The 24,690-nt window shown below is 36.4% G+C and overlaps 1 long non-coding RNA gene across 1 annotated transcript; it reads left to right on the top strand.

Annotated features, from left to right (window-relative positions):
• The first annotated feature begins 3,727 nt into the window (after nucleotides 1-3,727).
• Nucleotides 3,728-21,662, top strand: LOC123877665. Its single transcript, XR_006798640.1, has 3 exons — nucleotides 3,728-3,740; nucleotides 3,953-3,955; nucleotides 20,829-21,662. It is a non-coding gene; the product is annotated as an uncharacterized LOC123877665 (long non-coding RNA).
• Nucleotides 21,663-24,690: the final 3,028 nt, after the last annotated feature.

Here is a 24,690-nt window from a genome sequence, read left to right as displayed (position 1 = left end):
TAAAAACCTAAATCAACACGGAGGAAGTTGTGGGATCATCTTGTTAATAAATAGTTAAAGTAATCATCGACATCAAAGATATTATCGAAAAAAATAGGTTCAGCCGTTTGAAAGTTATCAGCTCTCTTCTAGTTTTCTTATAGAGGTTTTTGTGTCGCGGGTTTTTTATTAAATGTTGAGTTATTATTAAAATATCATTCTTGATTTTCAACAAGGCTTTGCACCTCTATCTCAGAAAAAAAAGGCATAAGCCATAAATAATAAACACACTCAACAAAACAAATTTTTATCGTCTGAGAACTCTATGGCACAAGTGGGTGCATTCATTTCATTCAAGCGAGGCCATTCATTTTCATTCATTTGTAAAATGCAAAAAATGACCACTACCATTCATTTTTATTATTATAACAAGGCTTGTGCGAAACGTATGATTGTCATTCAATTTTTGTTATAGTTTTGTCATACTATGACAACACGATTATTAAATTGTAACCTTGTGATGCAATAACCATCAAACTCATAAGACAAGGATTTCGTTCTTGTTAATTTTATATATTAAGAAATTTAATATATTATATTGGGTAGGTATCCACTTGATTTTATCTGAAGGTAAAGAAATTAATATTAGGTACTAAGTATTTTATAAAATATAAAGTCTGAATATTGTTAGTTTTTCTATAAATTTTAAACTTAGCATGATACTAGCTGACGCCCGCGACTTTTGACGCGGTTTTTTGAAATCCCGTGGGAACTCTTTGGTTTTCCGGGATAAAAAGTAGCCTATGTGCTAATCCAGAATATTATCTATCTCCATTCTGAATTTCAGCCAAATCCGTCCAGTAGTTTTTGCGTGAAGGAGTAACAAACATACACACACACACACACACACATACAAACTTTCGCCTTTATAATATTAGTGTGATTAATTAGGTACTTACAATCTATACAAATGTTTGTAAAAAAATCCTAAAATTCACTAATTAGGGCGTTGATTTTGGTGAAGCTTACCACCAACAAACCATGAAGACATACTTTTAGACTTATTTTAAGGAAATGGGTCCACTGTTGAATATAATATTATGCCTTTAGTACTCAGCATGTTTTGCACCATCAGACCCGGATCTTATTTGTCATAATATTACCTACTCGTAAAATTCTTATTCACTTTAACATATTGCTGTCTCTCTCTTATTTTTCACAACACGAATGAAGACATCGCCTTTGCTATACTATAATCTGCTATCATAATGGTCAGAGGCTGCATCTTTACGCTACATTGTATAGAGTTAATCTATTACGTCTTCATTTCAGCATCCCGTGGGATTGCAGCGATGATGCATAGCCATTTGTTATTTCACAAACCATAACGCTGAATGAGTGGTCGATCTTTGCCTTTATGCGAACTTTCGTAGATCATCGAAAATAAATAGACTTTTTTATAAGCATCTTGGGTGTAGCGTTACATGAATCCATGATACTAATATTATAAATGCGAAAGTGTGTCTGTCTGTTTGCTACCTTTTCACGCCCCAACAGTTTAACCAATTCTGACGGGTACAGGGTTAGGTTATATCCCGGGGACGGACATAGGCTATTTTTTTATCTCGGAAAATTAAAGAGTTCCCACAGGATTCCCAAAAACCCATCAGTTTAACCGATTTGTATGAAAGGTACCGAGGTAGCTTGCGTCCCTGTAATTGACATTGGCAACTTCTTATCCCGGAAAATCAAACAGTTCCCACGGGATCTTTAAAAACCTAAATGCACGCGGGCGAAGTCGCGGGCATCCTCTAGTTAGAGAATATAATTAGAAATTGAACTTTTTAATGGCTAAGTTACTGATGACCGTGACTTTGTTCGCGTGGATATAGGGTTTTTAAAAATCCCATAGGAAGTCTTTAATTTTCCGGAATAAAAATTAGCTCATGTAATAATCCAGGGTATAATCTATCTCCATTCGAAATTTCAGCCAAATCCGTCCAGTACTTTTTTTATGAAAACTGTGAATACACTTGTTTTAATGATGAAGGAAAACAACCTGAAAAACCTTCATGCTTGAGAGTTCTCCATAATGTATTCAAAGGTCTAAAAAGTCTGCCATCTACACTGGGCATTGTAGTGACTATGGCCTCTAAAGTCTAAACCTTTCTCATTCTGAGAGGAGACCCATGATCAGTAGTAGGCCGGCAATGAGTCAAAATTGAAAATATCAATTTCAAACCCCTGTTTTACCCCCTAAAGAGTTTAATTTTAAATTACTTTCTAAGCGAATGTCTAACTGTCTGTATGCCCAGCCCGATCCGTCCAGGTCCAGTAGTTTGAGCTGGGAGTCAGCTTTTCCTTTTATTAACTCCCGACCCAAAAAGAGGGGTGTCATAAGTTTGACGTGTGTATCTGTGTATCTGTCTGTGGCATCGTAGCTCCTAAACTAATGAACCGATTTTGATTTAGTTTCTTTTGTTTGAAAGGTGGCTAATCGAGAGTGTTCTTAGCTATAATCCAAGAAAATCGGTTCAGCCGTTTGAAAGTTATCAGCTCTTTTCTAGTTACTGTAACCTTCGCTTGTCGGGGGTGTTATAAAGTTTTAATTTACACTTGCATATTTAGATTTCTATGATATTCAGCGGACACACCTATTCATCATTCGACCACTTACATCGACCATTTAATAATTCCATAAAGGTAATTACAATTAGGCATTTAAGCTACAAGCAATAATTACGATTGCCGCAAAAACTGCAATTATAAGCAAAAACTAATTACTTGTACCTACTTAAGTGGTACATATATGCCCTCGACATTTCATTTCTGAAAAGTCCTTACGCAATTACAAAGACAGTAAGGAATAACATTTAGTTATGCATCTTTGGTATGTTAACAGGGCTCTCTCCGTCACTCGTTTCATACAATCGTAGTTCCAATTTCATTTGAACATTAAGCAACCAAAGTCCATGAAATTTTGCAGACATATTCTAGAAACTAATATCTGTGTCTGTGGTGTTTTAGATTTTTCTAAAAATATGTAGTTTTAAAATTACAGGTGCTCAAAGATTTGTATGAAAATTTTTAAGACCGCATAACTTTGAAACCGAATATTTTAACAGAAATCTAGAAAACCACAGACATAGATATTAGTTTCAAGAATATGTCTGCAAAATTTCATGGACGTTGGTTGCTTAATATTCAAATGAAATTGGAACTACGATTGTATGAAACGAGTGACGGAGAGAGCCCTCTTAAATGATGAATGGCAGGAACTTTCTGAAATTCCTATACTTTCTCGTGGTGCCATTTGGCCTAAGTACCTACCACCTTTCTACAACACCACCTTTTCCAGCATACGGTTGAGATTGAAATAAATAATTGTATACCTACGCTTTTAGTCGCCTGCTTTCGCCTTAAAAGCGGCAAAGACCGTAGGATTTTTTTAATTTTGAATTTTTTATTATTTATTGTTATAGCGATAGTAATACACGTTCTGTGAAAATTTTAACTCTCTACCTAGGATGGTTCACGAAATACAGCCCGCTGACAGACAGATGGATGGACTGACGGACAGCGGAGGCTCAATATAGGGTCCCGTTTGCACCCCTTGGGTACGGAACCCGAAAAAAATCGGAGATTCCATCTGGAAACTATTTTGTCTTGATTTGGGATTTGGCTAATATTATAATAATATTATAATATTATAATAATAGATTTAGGTACGATGCCGTGTAGAAACTAGAAACCAATGAGGAGTGTATGGGTTTTATAAAAATTCCGTACCCTTTCCAAGTTGGTCCACTTCCATCTTAGCCTGCATTATCACTTACCATCAGGTGATATCGCAGTCAACGGCCTGCTTGTGGTCGATATTATGAGCCGGATAAGTAAAATAATAATGTATAGTGCGCGACAGGTTGAGATGGCAACCGAAATTGAAATAGGGACTCTTAGTAGGCATACTAAGTAGGTATATACTTAGTATGCCTACTAAGAGTATTTCAATTACTCTATAGAGTATAGACATACAATTACGTCTATTTGCCAGAACAATGACAGACTTTGCCAGAAAAACAGTTTTCCCCAACTAATTAAATCAATGCGCACACACAATACAACAAATCATGTAAAAACGTTTGAATCACTCTCAGCAATTTCACAGTATCGATTTTCCGTCAACGGTGCATATTCCAAGAATTTTAGAGTAAGGTCACACTTCAGATAGGATAGATAGATACATAATTTGTTTCAAAACTTTTTGTCTTAGTTTCCTTCTCTATCGTACATTCTAACATTTTCGATGATTATGAAAGTATCACACTTTCAACCAAAAGGATAGATGCTTTTGAAGATGTAAAAGAACTTGTAAAAGTCTAATTGAATAAATGAATTACTGCTTATATGTAGATATCAATAGATATAGTATAAAATTGTTTTTCTGTGACTCGGTGTATTTTAACATTACACTTACTGTATTTATATTTATGAACTTAGAACTTTTCCTCTTTAATTTGATACAACGCAAAAAAAAATTTAAAGTCCTCCACCTTTTTGGATGTAACATCCGTCAGGCCGATTTTTTTTTCGTATAAAATCGCCTATATTACCCGGACCATAAGAACGAATCGATAGACTCCTCATTCATCAAAATCGACTCAGTAGTTTAGGCGCTACTGTGGAACACACATAAATACAAACCTACATACGTCATACATACATACAAAGACGCCTAAAGTCTTTTGGCTTTGCCGTAGTCAGGTTAAAATGTGGCTCGGCCTAAACAATGAAATTCTGGTTGTAACAAACATTTCCATGCCCTGTCCCGGATATTTAATAACCCCCGACCCCAAAAAGAAGGGTGTTATAAGTTTGACGTGTGTATCTGTGTATCTGTCTGTGGCATCGTAGCTCCTAAACTAATGAACTGATTTTAATTTAGTTTCTTTTTTGTTTGAAAGGTGGGCTTGATCGAGAGTGTTCTTAGCTATAATCTAAGAAAATTGGCAGTTTGAAAGCTATCAGCTCTTTTCTAGTTATTGTTACCTTAATTTGTCGGGGTGTTATAAATTTTTAATTTACACTTGTATAACTTTTGGTCCAGCCATACCTGTTATGTACGCATACATTATGTATTCGTACCTCAATGGTTAGGTATAACAATTATAATACTTAATCGTTTGGACCCACTAAAACTGGGTAGAGCAAAACCGGGGTATGATTGTTGTCTAATGGTTGCATTCTTTGTCAACGTCTATTATTAAGATGCCGGGAACGCTTCTGTTTTATTAAATTAATTAGTCTGTTGTTCTGTTTAGGGCTGCTGATGTTTCAGATTTTTATCCCGGAAGGTTTGTTAGTTTGGTTGGTATGTATTTGTATATGGTCCATTATCGCATTTTTAGGGTTCCGTACCTCAAAAGGAAAACAGAACCCTTATAGGATCACTTTGTTGTCTGTCTGTTTGTCCGTCTGTCCGTCTGCCGTGTCTGTCAAGAAAACCTATAGGGTACTTCCCGTTGACCTAGAATCATGAAATTTGGCAATTAGGTAAGTCTTATAGCATAAGTAAAGGAATAAATCTGAAAACCGTGAATTTATGGTTACTTCATTTAAAAAAAATTAAAATGTATTTCAATTTTCAAATTAAGATAACTATACCAAGTGGGGTATCATATTATGAAAAGTCTTTACCTGTACATTCTAAAAAATTTTTATTTATTTTTATGCATAATAATTTTAGATTTATCGTGCAAAATGTCGGAAAAAATACCCAAGTACGAAACCCTCGGTGCACGAGTCCGACTCGCATTTAGCCGGTTTTTTTTCAGTTACGTACATAATATCCGTAGCAGGCAATCCAATCTTGTCAGAGGCTGCTATTGCAACCTGTTAGAAAAACCACACAGACTTACCATAAGATAATAAAATAGAATAGAATAGATTTTTATTCAAATAAATTTTTACAAGTGCTTTTGAATCGTCAAATAATTTACCACTCGTTCGGAATGCCGTTCCTACTGAGAAGAACCAGCAAGAAACTCGGCGGTTGCCCTTTTCAATTGTTCAATCTATACTAATAAATAAAATTGGAGTGTCTGTCTGTAATTTAGAAATAACTACCTCATATTAAGCTCATATGGTTGTTTGAACGATACCAACACTGAATCACACGTTTTTAAAATTTTTGTCTGTCTGTCTGTCTATCTGTTTGAAAAGGCTAATCTTCGGAACGGCTGGACCGGTTTTGACGGGGTTTTCACAGACAAGTAGAGAATTGACCAGGGAGTAACATAGGCTACTTTTTAACCGACTTTCAAAAAGGGAGTTGTGTTTTTCTACCTATGTACACCGAAATCTCCGAGATTTCTGAACCGATTTGCGTCATTTCTTTTTTAATCGATAGAAGAACTTCGCGACATTGTTTCATAATTTTTTTTTATCAATTTTAATCAATCAGCAACCCTAACACAGCCTCAGGTCTGAAAAACAACAATTTCCCAGCAAGAATGTTAATGGCGGCTGCTCGGTGGCAATCCGCTAACGAGAATCGTTATCGATGAGCTTTTTCTGCAAGTTCCCTTCAGCTCGCAAGTAATATGACTGTAACGGTGACAGACGCATGGCGGTATAATATGACGAGGCTGTCATGGTGGTGAGACATGGATATGGATGTGACAGGGGAGACTTGATATCACATCACACTAATATTATAAAGGCGAAAGTTTGTATGTGTGTGTGTGTGTGTGTGTGTGTGTGTGTATGTTTGTTACTCCTTCACGCAAAAACTACTGGACGGATTGGGCTGAAATTTAGAATGGAGATAGATTATACCCTGGATTAGCACATAGGCTACTTTTTGTCCCGGAAAATCAAAGAGTTCCCACGGGAATTTAAAGAAATCTACATCCACGCGAACGAAGTCGCGGGCATCAGCTAGTTTGACATAAGTCTCTTGACTATAGGGGCGTCCACACGCCACGGTCTTGCGCCGCAGCTTCAAGCCTTGCGCCGCTTAAATCCAGCGGCTCCCTACGACTCTTTGCATGTCGTTTGATGTCGTCTGTCCACCTAATGGGAGTACTATAATAATACTTCTAACGCTGCGTTCTGGTTTCCAATCGCCATGCTAACATCTTGGGATCCGAACATCTATCGCTTTTTAGGGTTCTTTATTTCCTAAATCGCACATCATTCCAAAATGTTAGAGGTCCGGAAACGAACCCCCGACCTCTCGAATCGTCTTAACCACTATGCTATCACCTCTATCTATAATAATCGTTTACGCATAAAAAAGCTTATTATATTGTTTGAGTTGAGTTTGTTGTGGGCTCTTCTTAGACCTGGGCGCGTTTGCAACCCTCATAGCTTTAATTTTACGTTTACGTCATTATCACCACTATATCATCTTACAAATCTAACAACTCTGAGCATCAAAAGTAGTACAATAGTGCCTACTTTGAATAAATGATTTGAGTTTGAGTGTGGTGCTATAATTCAGAAGCAAACATCGTTGTGGACTCTATTAGAGCGTTTCAATGCAATGACTTCATCTACGTCAACTGCCTGCTGAGATATTGTGCGTATGCGCACACTGATTCATGTCAGAGGGATTATTGTTGTACGTGGATCTAGTAGTCTTGGTCTTTATAATAGTAGTTTAGTTATCGAAGAAATACCAAAATTTCAGGTTTGTAAGTCATTTCGTCTGCGAGCTAAATACCTGTAGTGGGTTTTTAAAAATCCTGTAGGAATCTTTCGATTTTTCGGGATAAAATGCTGCCTACATCTAAATACGGGATGCATCATGCAACCTATCCTCTGTACCAAAAACTTGCTGCCCTCGACTTCTACACGTTGAATCAGATTTTTAAAAATCCCATGGATACCCTTTAATTTTCTGGGATAAAAACTGCCCAATGTCCATTCTTGGGTTGCAAGCTATCTCTGTGCCAAATTTCATCAAAATTGGTTAAACAGATAGGCTGTGAAAAATTAGCAGACAGACAGACACACTTTTGCATTATTATAATAAGTATGGATTATAAAATATTTAGTGTAATATCCTACCATATAGGTATCTTTAGGAGTCTTTTTGTTTCAAATAAACTTATATTTATTTACTGTCGATCTGTGTTTCCTACCAATTACAATCCGTGTATCTTTAAAACAAAAGTGAATAGGCACCTTCTGGGTAAACGCGTCCCATCTTAGACCACATCATCACTTTCCATCAGGTGTGATTGTGGTCAAGCGCTTACCTATAGTGAATAAAAAAAACTTCTCAAGACTATTTCATTCGCTCTAGGTATATTTTTGAGGAGAATGAATAAGTATGTTGGGACCAAGAAACTCCACGATTTCGAAGAAATAGTAAAAGTTAACCAATGTTTTGACGATAAAGTGCCCACACGCAGTTATTTTGAATTGTCACGTGTCTTTTGACAGCAGAGAATTACATCTAATTCAGTAATTTGGTCGAATCCAATGCCGCAGTATGGGGTACCTATCTAGTCAAGTTTTGTGTTGATATTTGTGACAGAAAAGCATTTTACAAGTTTAGTCCTTATATTATTTTCTTGCTAATATATATATATATATATATATTTAATTTACTCGTGCCAAATAAAATGTAACAGTATTTTAGAAAAATATAATAAGCGGATAGGGAAGTAGTTACGTTACCTATCTGATTTGTATAAGAGGTCCCCACCAGTGACCCTTGGCAGTTGGAGAGGTTGTAAACTAAGAAGAATAGGTACAACAAAGATACAAGGTGGTACTAAATGCTTGAAAATATATTACACAATATAGGTATATTATAATAAACTTACGTAAACGTACATGTTACGTGTATAAGTACATACATATTACAAATCTTTAGGCTCATTTGAATCTTTTTTACACGATTAATGAAAAAAAATTGAACTCGACGATGCCACATGTTAGAGGTTATTTAAATAGCTCTTACGAAAAGCAAGTACCAACTTAAAAAAATGGAATAAAGCTTTAAACGCCTGTTTTGCATGCCAGTCCATCTGTCCCACTGCAATAACTCTGAAATAACAAGCGAATATTGTACTTTTCTCATGATTTGCATCACGTAACGATGTTTTCATTCGCCCATCTCCTTGCTATGCTACCTTAAAACGGGCTAAGCCACATTTGGTCAATTTTGAGTTATGACCCTTATTTATATAGCAAAAACTTCTCTGTCGATTAATTTTGAAATTGATTTCTTTACTTCGTTTTTTTAGATACTTGTAAGTTGTAACTGATAGTTTTGCAAGATATGTAGTTAATACAAGAAACCAGAGTCTATATCTCCTGAAGATTTCCGTTGTCCGAGTGAAACGTATGTTGAGTGTGTTTATAAGAGTTGTATGGTGTTGTGTTCGTGGTCTGTAGGTATTATTTGCTTTTCCTGCGCCTTTAGTAGAAGGAGGACGGGTGGTGCATATCGCATGCTGCACATTGTACAATAAAGATTAACTTAGAAATAGAAAGTTTTTGTTCTTTTCCCGCCCATATATTTTAGGCACTAACTTAACTATAACTTGGAAAAATACACAGGGACCCCTGATCTGATCAGAAACTTATTGACTTAGCCAGGCATTGTATTGGAAATATTATTTCAAAAGTTTATTTCTGCACTTATCTGCGTTTCACGGATGGCAGTGTTGTTTTTGTTCGTATTCACAACATTTGCATCCGAGCCCAAACACGACCTAATTTGGGTCCGTCCTATCTCCACAATCGTTAAAATGCACGCACGGTAGCGAAGGACAAAACAAATGTGAGGGCTGATAAAAAAGGCTTTTTCAAAAATTAATTGCCCTCCCAAATTCCTTTTTTTTTAAAACCTTTGTTAAAATGATACACTACACTATAAATCAGTAAGTAGTTAGGTACTTTGCAAAAATCCATCATACGCCTAGAGACTAAAACTAATTTTTCTTTAATCCACTAAAATCAGATAAGTCTATATATTGCATAACATAACATGCCCTTCCGCTACTACACATGCAAGAAAAGCAAGCATTATTATATTCCACTATGCAGATTCTCCAACCACGCACATTTCACTTTGATACCTGGGAGCATCAAGGAATTGATTTTACAATCCAAAATTGCAACGTTGAGAAACCTTTAAAGTTATGATGTCCCTTTAATAGACATTCTTTCGACTTAATCGTAAAAAAACTCAAGAGAATTTGATTCTCCCAAATCCACTTTGCTTTTTACGATTATGTAACTTACGGACAATATTAATAAGAGTTCGACGTATATATGCATATTTTTGTAAATTTATCAGTTGAAAAGAGCAACCGCCGAGTTTCTTGCTGATTCTTCTCGGTAGGAACGGCATTCCGAACCAGTGGTAAATTAATTTTGACGATTCAAAAGCACTTGTAAAAGTCTACTTGAATAAAAAATTTTCAAAAGAAAAATAAAACCGACTTCAAAAACCAAAAACACTAAAAAGTAGAAAATAATTTTTGTTTAGCTACACATGTAATGTACCTAGGTATGAAGTCGAGCGAGCATATTAAAACAAAATTAGAAATCCAAGAGTGAAGCTCGCCCGACTTCATACCTAGGTACTTACATTACATGTGTAGCTAAACAAAAATTATTTTCTACTTTTTAGTGTTTTTGGTTTTTGAAGTCGGTTTTATTTTTCTTTTGAAAATTTTTTATTTCACAATTTTTAGTGGCCCCACTGTACTATAATATGCTATGCCCAGTTAAAACCCTACTGTTTACTAAGCTATTACACTGATCGCGAGCAATTTGCTCTTATCCATTGAGGAGTTCTGTTCTCCATCTCCGAAGATATTCATCAGATCTTCACCAAATTTATATGGGACCACCTGCACAGTATACCTTTTCAAACAAAAAAAAAAATTTCCAAATCGGTCCAGGGGTCTTTGAGTAATAGGGAAAAATAAAAAAAAAAAAAAAATAAAAAAAAAAAAAAAAAAAAAAAAGATCCCGACGAATTGAGAACCTCCTCCTTTTTTGGAAGTCGGTTAAAAATCTATTCTATTCTATGTAATTGTATGGAATGGATATAAGCAGTTACGCAAACGTCTTTCAAATAAACTTAAATAATTTCAAGTTAGTTTAGCGGTAGAGATGGTTATGTCCAGTACAAGAGCTCAACTAGCTTAAAAGGCCTTTGCACATTGCGACAAATCCGCTTAGGTACTCCAGTCGACGCGCGTTTAACGTATACAATCTAGCTCGAAAGTTGTGATTAAATCATTGCTAGAACCGCAGGTGTTGTGATTGGCTGAATTTATGGTATCGCTGACGTTAACATTGGTAACACTGCACAGATGACACATGAATCATAGGGAACTCCTGTATTTAGGCAGTTCGAGGCCGTGGCGTGTGAAAGTCTCTACAACAGACCAGTCTAGCAGTGGAAGTCTCTTGAGGGCCGAGGAATCATCGGCTCTCACATTCCAAACCAGTGGTAAATTATTTGACGATTCAAATAAAATATAAAGAATATATACATATATATTATATACTATAGGATGCCCGCGGCTTCGCCCGTGTGGATTTTGGTTTTTGTTAAATCCCGTAGGAACTCTTTGATTTTCCGGGATAAAAAGTAGCCTAGGTATGTCCTTCCCCGGTATGTATCCCAGTTCTGTACCAAATTTCATGAAAATCGGTTCAGCGGTTGGGCCGTGAAAACGTAGCAGACAGACAGACAGACAGACACGCTTTCACATTTATAATATTAGTATGGATTTGAATAAAAATATAATCTATTCTATTCTATTCCCAATAGACGTCCACTGCTGGACTGGATCTTCAGCGAAGATGTTTCAGCCTACATTTTAACCAATCGTTAGAGTTATAGCGGTTATATGTTGTGGTAACTATAGATAGATCACAATTCATGAGTACTAGATAAAAGAAATCACTTTCCACTGTACTTTATACAAATTATACAAACTTGTGAGTTGTGATTGTAACGAAGTTACAATTAAAACTTCCTAATTCCATGGATTACAATCACGAAGTAGGGCTGATTGCAATTTTTTTTCAATTCTTTATTTGAACCAAAGAATAGTTGTACATAATTCCACTTGACATCCTGAAAATCTCTTGAGTTTATGTGGATGTTGCATATTCCTCTTAAATATCTAAGATACTGAACTAAAAAAAATAGGTCTATACCTATTTTTTTTTTAGTTTAGTATCTTTATATACCTATCTATTTGTATACCTATGTATACAAATCGAAACGAATGTGACCATCGAATTGTCACACTATATATGTCAAACTATGCTTGCTCTACTACGCGATCGCAAACCGTTTTACGCGTTGCGTCTAGCGTACATCAACTGCGCGTGAAAAAGTCGTAATGTGTAAAGGCTCTTGAAATGGAATTTAAACGAGACGACATTTCTTTATTTCGTCCGTCGAGGTCGAACGCATCTGTCCGGCGTTGGATCATTAATTGGAGACATTTTGAAGGCGATAGAGATGAGAATCGCGTGTTCTTGGAAGGTGAGCTTGACAGGTCCGAACTACACTGTCTATTACATTTCGTCACATAAATAAAACAGTGTCACAACTCGAAAAAACAACTGTAACATTAGATTATCTAATAACGCGGTTAGTTCAATAAATTATTAAAGTGTCATAACTCAAAAATAACTTACACTCTACATTTTATCAACAGGATAACTTATATTTTTATGAATCAAAATCATTTGAATTTAAGCCTCAATAGCTCAACGGTTAGAGGAGCGGACTGAAATCCGAAAGGTCGCCGGTTCAAACCCCACCCGTTGCACTATTGTCGTACCTACTCCTAGCACACAAGCTTTACGCTTAGTTGGAGGGGTAAGTGGAATGTTAGTCATGTTTAAAATGGCTAATATTCTTTTTTTTTAATTATACCAAAATATATAAACATATAAAAGATGATACCCATAGTAATTTTATTTCAAGTCAGTGTATTGCCAATAATATGTAAGTACAATGAAGAATAGTGGCTTATCGTAGTATTGCGTAATTTTATGGATTTCATGTTGTGGCACTTTACACGAGTAATATTCTTTTTTTAAATAACATATAGATATAATTAACAAAACAATCTGGCAAGAAAAAAATTGATTTAATTGATTAAATTGATTTGAGTTGATTGAAAATAAAATAAATAAAAGATTACCCAAAGTTCAAATAGGTACTTTAGCTGAAATTGTGCCAGTATTGAATAAAAAGGGCCATTATAGTTGTTAAGCTATAGATCAAGATCGGGAATGACGCGGTGAAAAAAAAATTATAATCTTTAAGCCCTATTAGGGTTTAAGATGGACGAGACTCGTCGCGTCTCACCAAATTTATTGCACCAATTAGTAGAGTCAACGTGAAGGAGTTTATCTTGGAGTTCGATCGCACTCTATTTGGGAGGTAACGGTCGATAATGGCCGAATTTCGGAGAACGCGGCTTTGATATACCCTACTCGTTTTTTTAAGGTTCCTTACCCGAAGGGACCCCTATTACTAAGCCTTCGCTGTCTATCCGCCTGTTCGTCCGGTCGTCTATCCGTCAGTCCATCTGTCTATACATCCGTCTGTATGTCTGTCGGTCAACGGGCTGTATCTTATGAACCCTCCACCTCACACGGCCCCACAAACCTCTCAGTTGTATAGGCCGAATCGCGGGAGGGCACCCGTTCGGCACTAGCTCTCGGCGCCCGGGGCGCTTTCTTGATTCCCTACAATTTATCTAGGCACTAGGTATCTCTCCTCCTTGTCATTTATGCTCCCTCTCCTTCCTTGGCAGCTAGAAACTAAAGCTCACTCGCTAATACTCATTGCTGCAAGTCCTCGTATCTCATACTCCGTAATAGATAGAGAGTTGAAATTTTCACAGAATGTTTATTTCTATCGCCGCTATAACAACCAATAATAACAATTACAAAATGGCCGCCATGTAAATTAAAAAGTAAGTACGTAATCTTATATGGTACTATATTACGGAACCCATCGTGAGAGACTCCGACTGGCACTTGACCGGTTTTTTCTTTTTTCTTTTTACAAGTAGCTATTTTCGGAAGCGAGAATGTAACAAGTTAATTGGATGGAAGTATTCCGACACTAACTGGTCGCATTACTGCCGTTATGCGTACAGATTAATAAGGGATTCTTGAGCGGCTCAATACAGAATCTGGTGATTCGTCACAGTCTACCTATAAGATGTGAGATATTGGTTAAATCAATGTAGATTGATTGGCCAGCATCAGGCCCTCACATCTAAGATGTCAGCCTCCTAATAATTCGGAGGTCGGGTGTTCAATTCCGGGCACGCACCTCCAACTTTCGTAGTTATGTGCGTTTTATGCCTCGATAGCTCAATAGTTGAGGAGCGGACTGAATTCCGAAAGGTCGGCGGTTCAAACTCCACCCGTTGCACTATTGTCGTACCCACTCCTGACATAAGCTTTACGCAAGGGGAGTATTAGTCATGAATAGTATGACTAATATTCTTTAAAAAATATATTAATAAGGTCATGCGGGGCTATTCCGCCTAAAAAAAGTGACGTGTATAATACAAATCTTTGCTATTTCACTAAAGAAAGCAATAACAACAAATGAGTAAGTGCATCATAAAAATCATTTATCTGTTAATGATTACACTGTATTACTTTTGTAGAAAATCAATGCCTATATGTAACAACCAGGAATTTTTATTTGAATTCTGGAAAACGGCGGAATAGCCCCGCTGCGGGGCTTTTCCGACTTTTGATTGTGTCTCTGCCATCTATGATTCTATTTAGGTAATACTTAGTGGTACATAAGAATCACAGCGGAATACATACTATTCTAAGTTTTAAAATAAGGTAGGAGGTTTCAAATTCCTTTAAAATCTTTTTTTGTAAATTATGGGGCTATTACGCCGCGCCTCCATACATGCTAGTGATGTGCCGAATAACTCGATAAATTTTAATCAGTTTCAAATTATTGAATTAAAGTTTTATCTTACTTTAACGGCTGATAGTAGGAGTTTTAACACCAAGTACTCTTGTAGCAATAGTCAGTGTATTAAAAAAGCGGTGTTAATTGTTTGTAGGATAGTAAAAAAAAAAAAAATTAGATAGGTTACGTAAAAATTAATATATTTATTATTAAATATCTAATGAGGCAAATCAAGTAGTCTTCAGAACTTATATCGCTGTACCGCTTAAAACAGGGTAACTTAAATAGTAACTAAATTACTAAACAGTCTTAATTTTATAGTTTCTATCTTAAATTACGTAGTCTTTAAAACAATATTCTGAATTTAAATTTAATATTCTTAATAACGAAATAACACTATACCTTTTATGAGACATGAAGTAATGAACAAACATCTTAAAGTATTTGAGGTAACTAACAGCCATGTCATAGTGATTTTCGTATATTTAATTTGTTGAGCATAAGTACTTACTTAAATTCTACCAACTTAAGACATAAAAAACCTAATTAAATTTTAAGTTTAAGGCGAACTAAAAGGGTCAGGTCGAGGTGTTTAGTTCACCTTAATAAGAGAACATAGGTTAGTAAGTAGGTATCTAAGATTGCAGTAAGTAAACAAGATAAAGTTCAAAAACTAAAACCCGACTAAATACTTACTATTCTTATTTTTGTAATTTTTTGCATAATAACGGATTCGTTAAACTAGAAAAATAATTTGAATAATTTTTTTAGTTTTTTTAAATACGTAATTTATTGCTCTCATACTTTTGAATGTCATATCCACCATATTGAACACGTCGTAACGTCATATAGATAAAAAAACACTCAAGATGCGCTAAGACAATGCTAACGACTCTCACTTTTTTTTTCTTGTCATACTTTTGAATGTCATATCCGTCATATTGAATTCGTCATGACATCATATAGATATGGACCATCGGGCCGCTAAGACAAAGCTAATGACACCACATTTATCAAAATCGAATCAGTAGTTGCAGAAAAAATCGTGGTCTAATAAACCGAAAATGTCTAACTCTAATACGGGTAATACCCTTCTTTTAGTCGGGTAAAAAAATATGTAAAGGAGTAGGTAGTCTAATAAAATTAATCTGACTCACTTTATTTCGCTAATACATTACAGTGCTCCCCAAATAAGTAAAAAAAATACATTATATTTTATAAATTTTAGAAAATGCAATATTTAATAACTGTAAATCAGATTGTATGAGCCCCATATAAACATTCATCATTATTTTATCGACACTAGCACATCACTGACTTTTTTTAATACCGTACTAAAATGGTGGGGCTATTATGTCATATCATTTTTGTTGGAATAGCCCCCATCTTAGAATTTGAGGGGTTATTATGTCGCATCAAATATCTCCGTAAAAACAAAGCGCAAAATAAAACTGAATAGCACAAAATAATTTCCTGTTTCTTAAATTGTCCCTTAACCATAGAAACCATAGAAAATGATAAATTTTACTCACTTTTGATACCAAATCCGTGGAGCTTAATTTTCACTACACTTGTCAAAAATGGCGTCCTAAACAAACATGACTGTCGGTCAAACAGTTAACGCTTTAGCAGCGCCATCGAAATGTCAATTTTAGAAAAAGAGTTTTCGCTATCCGTTCATAGATGCCACTAGTGATAAATCATTAAAGTATAAAAGTTACAGGCAAAAGTTGGAATAACCCCGCCGACGGAATAGCCCCGCATCACCTTACATAATATTCATAGTTCATCATACTTATGCAAAAAAGGAAAACATTGTGAGGAAACTGGCATGCCTCAAAGTTCTCCATAACGTTCTTAAAGGTGTGTGAAGTCTGCCAACTGCATTTGGTCAGTGTGGTAGATTATGCCCAACCCTTCTCATTCTGGGAGGAGATCCGTGGACTTGGTTCTAGCGAGCAATTTAAAGCTTGATATCAAATGGGCCCCGGAATCAAAATATGGTCTTTAAACTCTCGCTTTATTTTTGACCCCCGACCCAAAAAGAGGGGTGTTATAAGTTTGACGTGTGTATCTGCGTATCTGTCTGTGGCATCGTAGCTCCTAAACTAATGAACCGATTTTAATTTAGTTTTTTTGTTTAAAAGGTGGCTTGATCGAGAGAGTTCTTAGCTATAATCCAAGAAAATCGGGTTAGCCGTTTGAAAGTTATCGGCTCTTTTCTAGTTACTGTAACCTTCACTTCACACATAAATTTTTAATTTACAGTTGTTGAAAGATCTATCCAGTGACACTCGACACCGTGACAGAAAAGAAAATTCGACCTCACCACCTATCACTTATCACTTTGTCGGCGTGATTACAATATACTTACAGCATAAGTACATAGCTGTATATATTTTGTATATTGTGTATATTATGTATGCCCATGCCAAATTACAGCTTAAGAGTTATTGAGTCAAGTTACTTCTTTGCTCAGGTGCTCTTTCTCTTTACTCAGGTGGCTAAGACGCGGACGTGGGTACAGATGGAGCGGACATGGCTAAACTATGGCTTCCATAGAGAACAGAGTTAAGGCGAGCCCTAAAAAAACCAATCACTCAAGGGAAAATAAGTATATTGTGTACTAGCTGATGCCCGCGACTTCGTCCGCGTGGATTTAGATTTTTAAAAATCCCGTGGGAACTCTTTGATTTGCCAGGATAAAATAAATCCCATCAGTTTTGGTAGTCGGGTCCACTGCAGCATCAGGATTGAGGAGTTGGAATCCAATTTTTTTATGAAACAATGTCACAAAGTTCCTCTATCGATTAAAAAAAAAATTACGCAAATCGGTTCAGAAATCTCGGAGATTTCGGTGTACATAGGTAGAAAAACACAACTCCCTTTTCGAAAGTCGGTTAAAAAAGTAGCCTATTTTACGCCCTGGTCAATCCTCTACTTGTCTGTGAAAATCCCGTCAAAATCGGTTCAGCCGGTTCCAAAGATTAGCCTTTTCAAACAGACAGACAGACAGACAGACAGACATACAGACAGACAGACAGACAGACAAAAATTTTAAAAACGTGTGATTCAGTGTTGGTATCGTTCAAATAACCATATGAGCTTAATATGAGGTAGTTATTTCGAAATTACAGACAGACACTCCAATTTTATTTATTAGTATAGATCCAACAGAATAATACATTTTATACCTACCTACTTTTATTGATCCAACTTAACAGGGCTCTCTCCGTCACTTACTCCATACAATCGTAGCCCCAATTTCATTTGAATATTAAGCAACCAAAGTCCATGAAATTTTGCAGATATATTGTAGAAACTAATATGTTTGTTGTGGTGTTTTAGATTTTTCTAAAAATATGTAGTTTTAAAATTACAGGCCTCAATGATTTGTATGTGAATTTTTAAGACCGCGTAACTTTGAAACGGAATATTTTAACGGAAATCTGGAAAACCACAGGCATAGATATTAGTTCCCGGGACGTTTCTACAAAATTCCATTGAGTATGATTGGTTAGTATTCCAATGAGAGACGAACTACGTTTGTATGAAGCGAGTGACGGAGAGACCCCTCTTAAAAAGGAGGCATATAAGATCATTACACAGACATGCGGACAGATGCATAATGAAGAATAATGGCAATTTTTTATATCATAATTAACTTTTAAGTGGGTATGTGCTTCGGGCCGCGATATTCATACAAATTAAGTATAATTATCAGGTTTCTGTCGCTGGAAAATTCTTTGCCCCCCCCCCCCCCTTCCCCCCTTCCCCCCTCGCCTCTCCATCGTTTCGGACACGACAGAATTCACGAATTTTAATTTGGGTACAAAATTTTAAGTGATACCTTTTTCCGATACGGTCAGGTTTGATGTTGTAGCGCAAACGTGTGTTTGACATTTTAGAAAAGTTCCTGAAACATTATTACGTTCACTCTAGAGAGTAAACCTAGTAACTTACTTGAATTTTTGACAGTAGATTTCTTTTAATATGACGTATAAAGGATTTCTTGCTAATTCCACCCCTAAGCCCCCCTTAAATAGGAGATGAAAATTTGTATAAAAGTCCGTCATTTTTCAAATTACAGCGATGAAATTTGCTATTTAGAGTTTCGGTTAAAGATGAAGAAACACATGTTTCACAGTTTTTGGAAATTATAGTCTAGATATTTAATGAAAATATATTTTTGTCATTTTACCGCTCCACGCATTCCCTCTCCGTATATAAACATCGAGCATAAGAACAATGGGAAGTTATTTAAAATGGCTGAAACAAAACACACCCACAACATCGGGTTGGAGACAACTTGCTACTTCGTTTTTTGTGTCTACCTGTGTCCATACAACCTTGTCACATTAAACTGTGTACCTATACCCCTATATTTTTATACATTTGGTGTTGAGGGGTAAGTGTGACAGGGTTGTAAGTCTTGTCCGGTGTCGATCGTGAAATCCAGTAGCTAAAAGTAATTTGTGAAATTACTTTCTTAGAATTGGGAGTCAATTAAGGCCCGTTCGTCGGCCGACCAGTTTGGGATAAGCGTAGGTCTCTTTTATTTTGTGCTATCGTTCGGAATAATTAAGTAAGGGAATTGTTGTACGAATGTGTTTAATACACAGTAATCGTGTTCAATACCTATATCGTGGACTGAACACAGAACCGACGTCTCAATACTTAACAAACTCAAAAGAAAGATGAGGCTAAGTATATGAGCGCCGGGCTCTGTCGGTCCGAGGCAATATGTTAGCTCGCAGATTTGCACGTTGTACTGGGCAGGTAAAGCTGACCTTATTCAGGGCTTACTGCCAGTCATTCTACACGTGCAGTCTGTGGACGGACTACAGGCAGCGGACCTACAGTGCCTTGCGTGTTCAATATAACAATGTGCTGAGAGCGGTGTTGAGGAAGCCTCGACACTGCAGTGCGTCGGCAATGTTTGCGGATGCTCGCGTGGATGATTTCTACGCGATCATGCGCAAGCGTGCCGCGTCCATGATGCGCAGGCTAATGAGTAGTACCAACACTCTTCTCAGCGCATTGGCCAGAAAACTAGATAGTCCTCTCTGGAGGTGCTGGGGGGGTGCGCAAATAGGCGTCAAGAGGCTCCCTCGAGCTTTTTAGTTATAGTTTTAGTTATAGAATTAGTTGTTAAGCTAGTAATAAGTACCTACTAACATAGTTTAAGTGAATTGTCATACTAACAAAATTATGGGTCTAATGGCCTGAAATAAAAGTTTATTTATTTATATATGTGTGAACAAAGACACCCAAACACCGCTCTTGTTACGTCCATAATATGTGAAGTTACCTTACAACAAAGTAATTGCATTATTGCAAGTGTGTAATACATTTAAACATACAGGGTGTAACCAGGACGCGAGCAAAAACGAAGACAGGTGATAATACTGATGATTACTGATAAGATATTACCAAAAAAATCGAAAAAAATCAAAAATTCTATGTTTTTTAAAAGTTCACAATATATTGCAAATAAAACATCTGACTGACGCTAGAGGTCAACGAACGTTGCGTAAGGCCACTCGGAGTCAATGCCACTTCGTAGGTGGGGCATTGTCTCATACTTTGCACGCTATACATTGCTGGTTTGAAAAATACTAAATTACTAAAATTACAAACCTACGATATAAAGCGGCTGGCGGGAAGTGGCTAGATGAGGAAGGCTGAGGACCGGGTGGGGTGGCGCTCTTTAGGGAAGGCCTATGTCCAGCAGTGGACATCCACAGGCTGATGATGATGATGAAAACTACAACATAAGGCAATTTATTTATTAAGGTTACTGGCATTGGATTGTGTTTAGGTGGTATAATAATAACGCTTCTTCTCCGCTCCTAGGGCTGAATGAAACTTGTAAACTTGAAACTGAGAGGCGGAGAAGAAGAAGTGGAGAGACGAATAAATATAAGCTGGAATAAATACTGGACACAAAAGGAGATAATGAAAGGGAAATATCCACTAAACCTAAAAAGAACAGTTATAGACACATGTATACTCCCCTGCCTCACCTATGCCAGTCAAACGTGGGTTTTCACTAAGAATATTAAAAATAAAGTCGTAACATGCCAAAGGGCAATGGAAAGAAGTATTCTAAATTTACGGAAAATACAGAAGGTAAAAAGTGAAGAAATAAGAAGAAAGACAAAATTAACGGACGCTCTAACACACGCTCTAAAGCTAAAATGGAAGTGGGCAGGACATGTCTCGAGAATAACGGATGACCGATGGACTTTACAAACAACTATATGGCCAGGGCCAAAAGGCAAGAGGAAAGTAGGTAGACCAAAATCGAGATGGTCTAACGATATAGTACAGATAGCAGGGAAGAATTGGCTTAAAACAGCAAAAAACAGAGAGAAATGGCGCGAACTGGAGGAGGCCTATACCCAATGAGGGGCCCTTATCAAAACAGAATTATAAATACAATTATATATAAGTAAATATGTAAAAAATAAATTTGTAAATAACTACTAATTTACTAACACATAAATAAACATAACTTACACACATAAATACACACGCATACTTTTATACAATACGCTTATACGCTTACACAACACACACTCACACACACACACACACACACACACACACACACACACAACGATTAACATACTAACAAATAAAATAGAATAGACATTAGAATAGATTAAATTAGTTACTATAAACATAAACTATGTAAATACTTGTAATTGATAAGGAAAATAAAGGCTTAATAATAATAATAATAATAATAATAATAAATATCTGCAAACGGGTTGATCCCAGTCAGCCTCGCTCACCATCTGAGGCGACTGGGGTTCCGTGGCAGTTCGCTCGCAGCCAGGATGCAAAAAGCGGTCTTGCTAGACTCGGCTAGGATAGTCCGCCGCTTTCTCAACCTGTCGCCCTGACCCCCGGCCGTTTGGTCTCCCCTGCCGGGGCGTAATCCTCCGCCCGGTACAAATATGTATTTATGTAAATGTGTATGTAGGTTTATTTATTTTTATATATGTAAGTATATTATATTATCTTTGGCTTTTATATATATCTATTTTGTAACCGGGCGTGAGAGTAAGTTATATCTATAATAATAATAATAACGCTATATTAAAAATTTTTTTGCTAGCATCCTGTATATAAGACGCCCTTATGTATGTATTATTCAGCTGCATTACGCGCCGTCTGTACATCGACGTAATAGGCGTGATGCGCAGCAGGGCACCAGGTCTTTTATAGACCTCTGCAGTAAACTCTCCGAAGAGGTTTTACTTTTTAGGGATCCGTACCTCAAAAGGAATCAAGCTGTAATAAAAAAAAATTAAAAACTTGATGGCCCTGTCAACAAGTGTGAATTAAAAATTTATAACACCCCCGACAAGTGAAGGTTACAGTAACTAGGAAAGAGCTGATACACATACACACATCAAACTTATAACACCCCTCTTTTTGGGTCGGAGAGGGGGGGGGGGGGGGTCAAAAAATAGAATAAAAGTGTTTTTTTTTAAATCATAGCAAGTCTCAATAGGGACGATATTATAAGGATTCATAGCAATACCCCATGCATACAAATCTGTTCAAGCATTTAGATTTTAGAAGTTATGGTGGAATAAGAAACTCACACACAAAATGATGAACACACATACTGCTTTTTTGGGGAGTCGTGTAAAAAAAGCAATCGAAAACCATTTAAATGTCGCATATTTTGACTTTTGCAAATAGGTATAGTAACACAAATATAAAGTACCTACCTAGCTAGGTACTTCCCGTTGACCTAGAATCATATTTGGCAAGAAGCAAGGTTAACAGCTTAAATAAGGAAAAAATCCAAAAATCGTTCATTTGTAGGTATATCACAAAAAATATATTATTTCTGATTACAGACCTACTTAATTTTTGGTGTTAAGGTGCCACGCACTCGAACTGAACTGCAGCTGAACTGCGCGTCGCGTCAGCACCCCGCACCATATTCTCTCCAGCCGCGACGCGCGTACGTCACTGCCGCGCGGCGCGGCTGGAGAGAATATCGCGCGGGGCGCTCTGCCGCGACGCGCAGTTCAGCTGCAGTTCAGTTCGAGTGCGTGGGCACCTTTAGAGATAAATCAAGCAACAAAATAATTACACGTATCCTTCCATGGTGCGGAACCCTCGATGAGCGAGTCAGACTCGCATTTGGCCGATTTTTAGGGTTCCGTGGCTCAAAAGGAAAAACGGAACCCTTATAGGATCACTTTGTTGTCTGTCTGTCTGTCAAGAAACCTATAGGGTACTTCCTGTTGTCCTAGAATCATAAAATTTGGCAGGTAGATAGGTCTTATAGCACATATTATTCAGAAATAAATCTGAAAACCGCGAATTTGTGGTTACATCATTTAAAAAAAAAAAATATGTTTCAATTTTCAAAATAAGATAACTATACCAAGTGGGGTATAGGATTTCAATTTTCAAAATAAGATAACTATACCAAGTGGGGTATCATATGAAACGGCTTTACCTGTACATTCTAAAGCAGATTTTATTTATTTTTATGCATAATAGTTTTTGATTTATCGTGCAAAATGTTGGAAAAAATACCCGACTACGGAATCCTCAGTGCGCGAGTCTGACTCGCACTTGGCCGGTTTTTTGTCATCGCACCATAAAAGAGAAGTCATTTCGAAAGTTTAATTGGTGCCAAAAATGGTATATACCTCCATGAACAGGATGGGAAATTTTTCAACAACGTTCATTAGTACAAATATGTTTTACACGCAGACTAAAAGAAATGATAGACGGAGACTTCGAGAGAAAAATGATAATATATTCAGTGGGCTTTTTTGCAAAGCCCTTGAAACGAAACCAGAGGGCCGCAGGCCACATTCGTTTTCCTTTAGTCCTTGTTAGAAATACATTAACCTGAAAATGGTATGACAATTTTTTAGTTTCTACTCGATTTTCTACGTCAATATTAAATCGTTAGCTGAAGAAACATGACTGAAATTTGCTATCAAAATAAGCTTGAGACAGTCCAAAATTTTAAATTGCCGAGAGCTGAACTTTCATACTTCGCTGTAAGGTCGTCAAAAATAAAATAATAAGACCCTAAAACATTATATCTAATATCACATTTATGATTCTCATGATTTAATAACAACCTTATGACCGGTTCATATGAAAGCGTAGATTATAAAAAAGTTTTGAAGATTTTGAAGAGAGATTGTATCCTCGATACAAGTATCCTATATCGATCTTCATACTTTTATCGTGGATCTACTTTGTGCCTGAGCCGTAGAAAGGTACCTAATTGACAGAATCATAGACACACTTTCCCATTGATCATAATTATTTGTATATGTATAAGATTATGAAGTATGGATTTCATATATTTAGTATCCCGTTTATGTCTATGTTTCCATTAGTCTGAGGTCCGCAGCTCGAGACGGCATTTTAATGTCGCTCCGTTATGATTATAATAAAAGTTTAAAATTTTCATCATTGCCTATTTCGCAAAATAATCATTCGCAATCGAATTCGATTAACAGGGCTCTCTCCGTCACTCGCTTCATACAATCGTAGTTCCAATTTCATTTGAATATTAAGCAACTAAAGTCCATGAAATTTTGCAGACATATTCTAGAAACTAATATCTGTGTCTGTGTTGTTTTAGAGTTTTCTAAAAATATGTAGTTTTAAAATTACAGGGGCTCAAAGATTTGTATGTGAATTTTTAAGATCGCGTAACTTTGAAACCGAATATTTTAACAGAAATCTGGAAAACCACA

This window comes from Maniola jurtina, chromosome 24 (genome assembly GCF_905333055.1).
Source record: "Maniola jurtina chromosome 24, ilManJurt1.1, whole genome shotgun sequence".
Classification (NCBI taxonomy): Eukaryota; Metazoa; Arthropoda; class Insecta; order Lepidoptera; family Nymphalidae; genus Maniola; species Maniola jurtina.
This window is presented reverse-complemented; position numbering and strand designations above follow the sequence as displayed.